Source organism: Poecilia reticulata, chromosome 2 (assembly GCF_904066995.2).
Source record: "Poecilia reticulata chromosome 2, P_reticulata-male-v2, whole genome shotgun sequence".
In the NCBI taxonomy this organism is placed as follows: domain Eukaryota; kingdom Metazoa; phylum Chordata; class Actinopteri; order Cyprinodontiformes; family Poeciliidae; genus Poecilia; species Poecilia reticulata.
Window position 1 is genome coordinate 408,041 of NC_088831.1, and position 10,557 is coordinate 418,597.

The window sequence follows — 10,557 nt, forward strand, 5'->3', positions numbered from 1 at the left end:
TGTAAAATCATGCCACCATGGATTGGTAACATCTTTAAAGGACCAGTGTGCGTTTTGAAGCCATATAATTCCATTTTATAGTGCAATCAAGTAACTAAGTTACTTTCAGTTGTTATAAAAATGCTATTGTGACCAGCAGGTGGAGATCTTATTAAAAGTTCCAACATCCACCCGAACACAGACTGAGCAGTGCACAATATTTTATTAAACAATTTCCTTAAAACATTTCTTTTTTAAAAACGAGGCTTCAGGCCATCTACTTGGTCCCTGGAACAAAAGGGAACATGTGAAACAAATGACAATTTCAATTATTCAAAAAAAACAAAAAAAAAAAAACATGCAATACATCCATCCATCCATCCATCCATTTTCTTGCACCCTTGTCCCTCAGTGGGGTCGGGAGGGTTGCTGGTGCCTATCTCCAGCTAACGTTCCGGGCGAGAGGCGGGATACACCCTGGACAGGTCGCCAGTCTGTCGCAGGGCACATGCAATACAAAACAAGCAAATAAGTTAAAAAAAATCCACAAGAAAACAAATTAGTAATTTCAAGAATAAACAGAAACAAAAGGTAAAAGAAAACACTTCAAACATGGAACAAATTGTTGTCCGGTTTCAGAGTCCTTTAAAGGGGCCAGAGGAGTAATGCCCTGCCCACACAGCCGGCCCAATTCGCAACAGGTTTAGTTGAGAGAGGCCCAAACAAACAACGGCAAGACAAGACAGCAGAGCGTGGAAACACAGCCTAACCTGGGAGGAAGCGGGTCAGCAGGTGAGGACCAGACGGAAGCCGCACGCCACAGCAACCCCCAGCTGCAGCCGGCAAAGCCATCAGAGCAACACTGCAGAAACGCACGACAGGTGTAGCACCTAGTGATGGGTCCAGCAACACTGATCCGTCGGTGCATGCATCAAGCCCACAGACCAACACCCGTGTCGGTGCGTTTATTGGTTTCAGCAAGTCACGTGACCGATACAGGAACCGTTTCGAAATGACACTGGATGCCAAACTGTGTTTATAAGGAAGCAAATCTGTCAAAAGCATTTGCCAAACAAATTCTTGATCTTTTACATTGTCATCTATGGAGCAGCTTCAAAGGAAATGTTTCCTCTGTGGGACCATTTTGATCTTATATTGGAAAATAAATTTGTTTTCATTTTTGTTTCATCCGGTTCTTGTCAGTTTCTACTTAAATTACAACTAATAGTATATTTCAGTATACTATCCATAATTTTTTGGAACAACTTCAAGTGTACTTAGTGTACTTAAAGTATACTTTTTAAATATTTCAGAGCTTTATTATTATATTTTGATATAATTATATTTTGAATGTAATAATTCTGTCTCAGAATTATATTAAAAATATATATTTAATATACTTCAAATATATTTTAAATATACTATTAATATATTAGTAATGTATTTAAATTACACTTTGATTTCCTGCTATTGATAATAAACTGCAATTTTAATTACTCGTGAAAGTCTTTATTCCTACGTATCTATTTTGTACATGACATGCATAACTACACTGCAGTACTTACATTGTTTTAGGCTAAATTACATGGAAAAATTAATTACACAAGATGTTCAAGGTAATTCAAATATTTTGTTTTATTATCGACATTTTAAAATTGTCCAATTTTACTCATAGCTTTATAAACTTTACATAAATGATCAGTTTATACATCAAAAGTGAACACATGAACATGAAAATTTAAGTGTGACAATAAAACATGAAAGTGAGGATCAACAACAGAACATTCCCGTTCACTGCACCTTACAGAATCCTACAAAAAAGAACAATAGAGCAATTAAACAGAGAAACCATTTGCATTTACAGAGAACAGAAAAATGGCAAATAAAAAAATAATACTTACAATTTTAAGACATGGACTCGATGTGTATGTGACATCATCAGAACTGATGATTGGGACCGGATGCCTGGAGTGGAAAAACATTTCTGGGTGTCGTCTTTGCCTGTTTATGTTAGAAGTAGAAAAAAATGAGTCAGCAATGTCAAAGAATCAGTTGATGTTGGCATTAACTATGAAGCTGTTTTAAATGTGGACTTAAGGAGACAAACTACCTTAAAATCTTTCCATCCATGATCTGAACACACTAATCCTGTGTGAGGATCAGTGTGGTGAGTTGGCTGGTGGTGCCCATCTCCAGCAGCCATCAGATGAGAGGCAGGGTTCACCCTGGACAGGTCACCAGTCCATCACAGGGCCCTGAAAGTCAATAAATCAAAAAAAAAAAGAAAGATAAATATTAGATTAACAAGAAGAGAAAAATTATTTCCAGTTACCTTTAAATCAAATCATGTTTATTAAGCACTTAGTTTTGGTAACACAGCAGTTTTTGTTGTTGAAAATGTAGCTAGCTCCTCATTGAAACAACAAACTTACATCATGAAGACAATGTGGAGGTTCATCCTCAGAGCTGGTTGGTGACCTGGTGGAGTCAGAGCTTCTTCGGAGACAGAAAGTCTTTAGTTTCCTAAAACCTGATTTCTCTGGCTTCATTTTTCATCTTTATTTGCTTAGACTGCAAACATATGTTGAAGATAAAATCATTGATGAACGAGTTATAACAACAACCACCTCACAATATCAAAGTCTCTCTGTCTTATGGAGCTTAATTAAAACCAGGTTAAGTTTATGAATTAAAGTATAAGTCGCAACAAACAGCCTCCATGCAGTTATAACATGAAGCTGAATGATTACTATAGTAATAATCATACAAGTCACAATAAAATTGATAAAATAATTATTTAAGAAACCAACGTAAGTTGTATATCTTTACTGCACTGTTTATAATTAAATGAATACAATTAATAAGCAAAATTACCACCAGCTAGCAACATGTTAGCAGCCTTCGTCCCTCTGGGCTCCTTTTGTGAAACACATTTCATTTCCATCAGTTGTTGTCCAGTTGTGTTGTCGTCTAACTCGGATTAGGACGTCACCAGCTGAAATTTACCAAAATTAGTAACTATTGTCAAGGCCCTCTCTACATTTAAGGCAATATTATGAGAGTGAAAATGGCGAATTTGAAAAGTGTCTGTTATCTTCCCTGCGTTCAAGTTTTTTCTTCTCTTTGTGGCGTTTTTTAAATAAAAGAAAATGTGCAATACCGCCACCATCTGGTCTGGAGTATGAACTGGAGCTAATGCCGCTGATTATAAGGTTTTACATCACACATCTGAAAATTGATTGGGTACTTTCTTAAAAATTACATCATGATTATCCTTTTTTTTATTGTATGCAATTTTAATAAATAGTAAAAGATTATTAAGTCGCTTAAAAATGCATACATATTCATTCGTATTTTGTTCACTTAAAGTATACTTTTGTTTAATATATTAAAAGTGTATTTTGGTACAATTATGTTTAAGTCTGTTTAAAGTACTACTTTCGAAATTGGTACAAGTGTATTTTTAGTATACTTCAGATATACGTATAGGTAGTACACTTAATAATTAGTATACTTAAAATGTACTTTCACAAATTTAAGTATGTATGAAGTATACTAAAGTATACTTTTTTTCACCTAGGAGGTAAAAGATGAAACTGAACCGCATTTATCCTCAGACAATAAGCTAACACGCACACAAAATAAAGAAAATAAAAATAGAAGTATGTGCAAACCTCGCTCGAATGTACTTTTCCTCAGTTTTCGTCTCACAAAGATGTAACGTTGGTCCGTGAGCCAAAGTGCATGAAATGCATCTATGGGGTCATTTCATTCTCACTGAAAGAAGAAAACAGGGTTGGATCAGCAGATTAATTCAAACCTGTTGATTAAAAATAATCAACAGGTTTGATTATTTTTAAGGTGATCAATGTGTGTATGCAATCACAGGTATATAAGTAGTTGCGCAAAGGTGTAATTGTGGAGCCCTTTGTTTCTGATAGAGAACGTCATCAATGGAAGGATTCAGAGGGAGCGATTGATCAGAGATCATATTGATGTGCTGGGAAATGTTGATGATGGTTTATTAGTGTTTAGATTAATCCAGACTGATCATCCTGGAGCTCTGAGCAAAACCTAAAGAAGGAGCCAGTACGGTATCGGTACCGGTCCAGCTGCAGTCATCCTTCAGTCGAGCCGCCCGCTTTGTGAATGCGCCTTAAAGCATCTTTATTTTGTAAATGTACAACTTATACACACGATTCTACTATTTAGAATAAACGTCCACTTTCCCCACTCAAAGGACTCTCTGTCTTTCAATCCCGGTTGAACGCGCTACTGTTCAGACAGGCATTTTCACGATTTCTTCATTTTTGGGGGGATTTTTTTTGTCTTTATAATGTATTTTTTCTTTTTGTGAGGTGACATTATGTGCCCTCAATGCACCTTTTAAATAAAATATATAATTATTAGTATTGTAAATCAGTGATTCTTGAGAATAGTGACAAAATGGGTTTTAATTTTCCCATATTTTTTTATTATTATTTCTCAACCACATGTATGCAAATATGACAATGTTTTGGAAATGTAAAGATGCTAAGGTACAGGCTCCCAGTTGCAACATTTTTTTAAAAATTACATTTTTAATGGACCTGACCCAGAACTTTGTCATCACCACCTGACAAAAATAAATACAAAATGATTATTTTTAAAATACCCTATTAGTGATATTTTACTCATTTTACAGACAAATGCTTCTCAAGAAACAAAATAAATATTATTTAAAACGAAAAACAACAAAAATCCATCTGACGGAGTTGACAGTGCATGACGGAGATCACACAGAACTGAAGGTGGTGACAAACTAGTGAGTAAAATGAAAAATTTGATACATGTGAAGTAATGCAATTTATGTAAAATACATTAAAATGAATAAATTGCACATTTAAGTGAGATTTGACAACAATTTCACTGAAAGAGTCTCAAAAACTGATGGAGTTGACATCTGATGGAGTTGACGAAATGCCAAACTACCTCAATTTATATGATGTTATTCTGAAGGGGGCCATGTTGTAGCTCATCAGGTCCATGAAATCTTTACAATATACCAAAATTAAGCTTTTATTTCACAAAATTTCATCAAAGTTTTGTAAATTGTCAGTTATGGTGTTGACACATCATGGTTGTGATAAACAACTTAGAAATAAAAAGAAGAAAAAACTAAATAATAACTAAAGCTAACCAGAGCTAACTAGCCCTCTTAGCAAAGGAAGAGAAAGGAAGAGGTCACGGGGTCCTCAGAAGTTCTGGTGCCCCCCAATAATGCCTGATTTTTTTTTTTTTTTTTTTACATTCTTTTAATTTCTGACGGTGTTGACAAAAACTAGGGACAAATTTCAGTGAAGTTGGAAAATATATAAAAATGATTTTTAATTCAATTTATTGATACTTTTGTAATTATTTATATGACTACTTATACTTAATTGTCATAATATATAATTTTAGTATTTCTTTAATTGTTTTAAACAATTATAATTAGAGCTGTGCCGATCGATCGGTCACCGATCATAATCGGGCCGATTTTCGTGAAAAAGTGCATGATCGGTGATCGGCGATCATTGGCTCTTGTTGCTGATACCGATCACCTGCTTCTCATTTTGCAGCCTGCCTCTGCAGCTGGTCTCCTCTTTCCTTCACACTGCGCAAACGCGCAGCAACAAATCCTAAGCGATGTGGAACTATAACGCACTGAGTGAATGGGGAAGTTTGCGTGTTGCGGCGGAAAATTGAAGCACGTCAAAATGCATCAACACAACGAAGCTAATACGACATAAAAACAATGCCATACTTGACGGAGTTTGGCTACATCGAGGCTCACTGCAGTAAAAAAGACATATGGAGGATCAGATAGCAGGTAAAGCAGCGCACAGCTACAAACACTCACCCGGATTAGCATGACGGTCAGAAAGCTAAACAAATAACCCGCAAAATTATTTAAGTCTTCGAGCTGCGATGTAAGACGCTGGTTCTGCTCTCGCTGTTGAACCGCTGCTATGCTACAGGTAGTAATATTTCATAGACGGAGCGCCGCTTCTGCTCCACCTGGTAGTGACTCTCACACCGAACCTCTGCTTAAAGCTGCAGCATCTAACTTAAAAAAATACATTTTACATACGGATTAAAACTTTCGCTGTCCTAACATGAGACAGATAATCTCTAAAAAAATAATCAATCTCCTCCCTGCTCTGAATAATTACTGCGCTCAGTCAGAAACAGCCACTCAGAACTAGCAGTAATCAGCTAGCCGCCATGCTATCAGGAAGTTTTCATTCAGTAACTCAGGATTGTTTATTGTAATAGAACCTGTATTTGCCTTTGAATGTTAAGTTTTATACTTGAATTTTTTTGGCAATGTTGAGAGGTTTTATTTTGGCTCTTTGCATTATTTAGCCTCTTCAGAGCCTCCATATGTTTTCAGTCTGTTAAAGATAGTATTACTGATAGCAGTACAATTTGCACAATGCCTGTTTTGTTTAGTTTTCTTCTTGGAAAAAGTTATTAAAAACAAGTTTTTGTCTAAATTAAGGTGAATTCATGGTTCCTTTTTCCACATAATGTAACCGGTAGTGTTTATAAAAAAAAAAATAATAATAATAATTATGTGATCGGTATCGGTATCGGTGATCTTTATCGGTGATCGGCCCTCATGGGTGATCGGTATCAGTATCGGCAGGAAAAAACCTGATCGGCACATCTCTAATTATAATGTATTGAGTTCTGCTCCTGGACAAGGGCTTTTACAGGCATCACCCACCGACTACAATGTTTTTAAAAAAAACAATTCGGCAAACACCAGGAAAATATACATTGTTGTGCTCACATGACCCAGGTTAGTTTAGTCAGATATTTGAAAAAATTATATTTTGTGTATATTTTATTAAAATTTTGTGCTTTATCCATAGGACCTGTTTTGTCCCTACTCTCAAGAATCACTGAAATACGTATACTGCTTCAAACAAGGACGTTGGCATGGTTATTGATTCACATGGTGGCAGACTTCCGGGTATTTATACTAATTTACATATTTATTTGTGGGTGGCGACAGGGCGGATCAGCAGCTGCGCTCTATTTCCCGCAAACGAGGATTTATAAAGGAAACGTGCGCGGCCACGTGCGTGCGCACGGCTTTATGTGTGACTCGTGTATGGTGTAAAAAAAAAGTGCTTTTGTTGCAGTTTTGCAAAATAAACTAATTTGATTGCGCTGCTGAGGTTTGTTGTGGTGAAGAAAAAGCTGAGTCAACAAGTGAAGTGTTTTTCTACCTTCCTACACTTACTATGGTCACCTTTGGCTGAATATTAATGATCAGTAACACCCAGCCGAAAGCTGCTAACAGCAAAAGAAGTTGTACTGTATTGTTAGCTTTTACTAAAGCAGGGTGTATTCCTGTTCTTCTAGGAGATTTTCCCTCTCGCAGAAGTAGCAAACCCGAGTTGAAACGTAGCTCTAACAGAGGCATGGCTGCGGTTGAACTGTGAGCAGAAGGGCACTCAGATCTGCCAACAACAAAAGGAACACTCACAGTTTGCCAAGGATCCCAGCTGACCTGTGCTGAGTATTTCAGGAATGAAATCAGAGGATTTCTTTAGCCGTTCCTGAGAATATTCAACCCTGTTGTGTCTTTTTTTCTCCTATGCTCATAAACATAGTTGGAGGATTCAAAAAATGACAGAGAAAGAGAGAATTACAAAACACAGTACATTAAAAGGACAAACTGCTTTGCTGAGACTTAATGTGATAGAGCGATGCTAAAGTGCACAAATATTACATGAAGGGAAAATTTCATGTTGCTATCAATGGTTTTTACTAAAAATACTTGTATTCAGGTTTTTTATTCCTGAGCTCAGGTAGAAGAACCTGTTGATTGGATAACTACAGGCTGTGTGAGTCTTTATGAGAAAGTAGAAAATAGAATAAATGTTGTTTGCCATGTAGAACGAGGTGCTTTGGTCAGATGGGACCAAAATGCAGCTGTCTGGTACGAACAAATCACTCCGCATGGAAGATTATTAATACTGAGCAGCAATAACAAAACACGGTGGTGGCAGCTTTGGTTTGTTTGAAAAATAACAAAATCAAAACCTTGTTTTCCTTCCACTTCACAATTATACATTACTTTGTGAGTTATGTTGTGGTTCGAATGTGGTAGTTTTTAAAAAGTATTCATTCAGATTATTTGCTACCACTGTTGAATTGATGACAGAGAAGAATCCGATTCAAAGAAAGGTGAATTTGATTGTTTGATTTAAGCCTGTCACCATTTTTAAAAAATCATCAAAATTTTTTATAGTTTCCATATTTTTAGGGCTTCTTGGCTAAACAATAAAATGATCAACTTTGATCTAAAATCATTATAAATATTAGCTTACATTTTTTAAATTTCTGTTCTTGTTTGTACTCATTTCTCAAACAGTAAGAACTTTTTGGATGACCTGTTTTCTAGTTATAGTGTTGAAAAGCAACAGAATGTTCCACATTTCAAAGCCATAAAAAAGTCAAAGCAAATAACAGAGGCATTGCTCTGTTATTGGATTTTTCCATGGCTTTGGATGATCTATGAACATTTGTCTCTCAGACCAGTTGGAATTTCACCCTCAATTAGAAACTCTGTCACTTTGCTGACACTGAAAGCAAGTCCTGACACTTGACATGATGTTCTGAAATATTAAAGAAAAAACTATTGTTTGTTTAGATTTGGCAGCAGCACATAAATGGAATGCAGCCAGTGAACTAAACCTATCATGGGGATTATATGCCTGAACAGACAGGAAAATGCCATATTGATAGAAAAACTATTAGAATATTCTAAATTAGTGTTTATGGCTGATGTTTAAGAGGCTTTAGATAAAAGTGACAAAAATGTATTGGTAACACTATATTTGAATGGGTGTGCATAAGACTGACAACACCTGCCATGAACATGAACAAATCCTTATGAATGTCTATGACAGTTGTCATGAAGTGTCATTCGGTAAATAATGACACTTTTAATGCAAAGTTGTTCTAAAAGTTGCATTAATAGTCCATTAAAAATGCCAACTTCGCATTATTTTTTAAATAATGACAATTTCATGCAACATTGGCTCTTTTAATGGACTTTCAATGCAACTTTTAAAGTAACTTTACATTAAAAGTGTCATTATTTACCAAATGACACTTCATGATAACTGTCATACACATTCATAAAGACTTCTTTATGTTCATGACAGATGTTATGTCATGTTTATGACAGTGTTATGTCAGTCTTATTCACACCCTGTCAAATAAAGTGTTACCAAATTATTTTTTTTACTATGTGCCCTCATTTAATCCCAGGAGAAGCACAAAGTAAAGATGACTTTCACAAGATTTTAAAATGTTTACATCTCACAGTAAGTTCACAAAAACACAACACATTCCAGTCAGAAGAGGCTTCACCATTTTCTAAAACCACAATGCCAAGAATGAAGGTTATGAGAAGGCATTGCTGCTGAAAATCATTTTATTTCCAGTCTGTAGCAGACAAGTGGAAAAGTATTTCACTCAACGTATTCTCTGCAAAATCAGAGATGCAATGTTCAAAAAACTGCAAAAAAAGAAATAAAAAAAAGCCAAGAGCTCCATAAGGTCCAACCGAATGATGTTAAATGTTAAAGTTAATGACATGCCAGTTGGACCCAGACTAGAAGTCTGGTTTAGATGAAACTGGTTGTCAGGAGAAAGAAAAATTGCCTCCCAGGGAAATTCAAGACTCATAAATAATGTCTTGTGAAAGGATGAGATCAAAGAAAATATGTTTGGTCATAATTCACAAAACAAAAATCATACAGGCACCAACACATCAACACTGTTTTTTAATGCCTTTCCTTTGAAATTTAAAACATTTTACAATTTCCATCTTGATCCCATAAACCATTATGGCTCCTAACAATGAAACAATAACATTGTGCTTGAATGCTCACCTCCATGTGAGAAGGGTACAAAGCTACTGTAAGTTATGTTTCTTAATGACTTATCATGTGAACAAACTTATCATATTCACATGTGATTTTAGTTGTGTTTCTTATTTAATAGAAACATGGCAATTGTGAAATTGTGTTTTTCGACATAAGCAGAATATAAACAAAGTTTTGCATTATTTGCAGTATTTCATCATGGAAGTTCCTGACAATGTGACTGCACCATTACAACCTTAAAATAACTATAACTACCTCAGTCTCTCTAAAAAACCTTTATTTTTCATAATGCCCCATTTAAATTGTCTCTGAACATAACTGTCATGTGGACACGGTGTCCTTATGGACTCATTGTTTAACATGCAAGAGTTTTGAAGGTGACAGTTAAAAAGTTAAATTGTAAATCAGTTTGAGGAGATTATAAAATTTAGGGGACATTTTACAATATTTTTCTGATATAATAAGGAAATAAATTGAACTTTCTTACTAATTTTCTTGAGCTACTCTGCAAGAAAAGTCTTATTTTTTCAGGCTTTTATCCGCCCTATATTAGAGTATTTTTCTTGACACATTTAGAAACGTTAAGGTTCGTTTTGCTGTTTTTCAATGGACATAGCCCAAGGCACTGCAAAAATGTTCATATATA

At 35.4% G+C, this 10,557-nt stretch overlaps 1 long non-coding RNA gene across 1 annotated transcript; it reads right to left on the reverse strand.

Moving 5' to 3' along the window:
- Positions 1-1,607: 1,607 nt before the first annotated feature.
- On the reverse strand, positions 1,608-3,306 carry LOC145554104 (uncharacterized). The gene is made up of 3 exons (XR_014090146.1): positions 2,412-3,306; positions 2,090-2,234; positions 1,608-1,980 (listed from the first exon to the last, which is right to left on the reverse strand). It is a non-coding gene; the product is annotated as an uncharacterized LOC145554104 (long non-coding RNA).
- Positions 3,307-10,557: the final 7,251 nt, after the last annotated feature.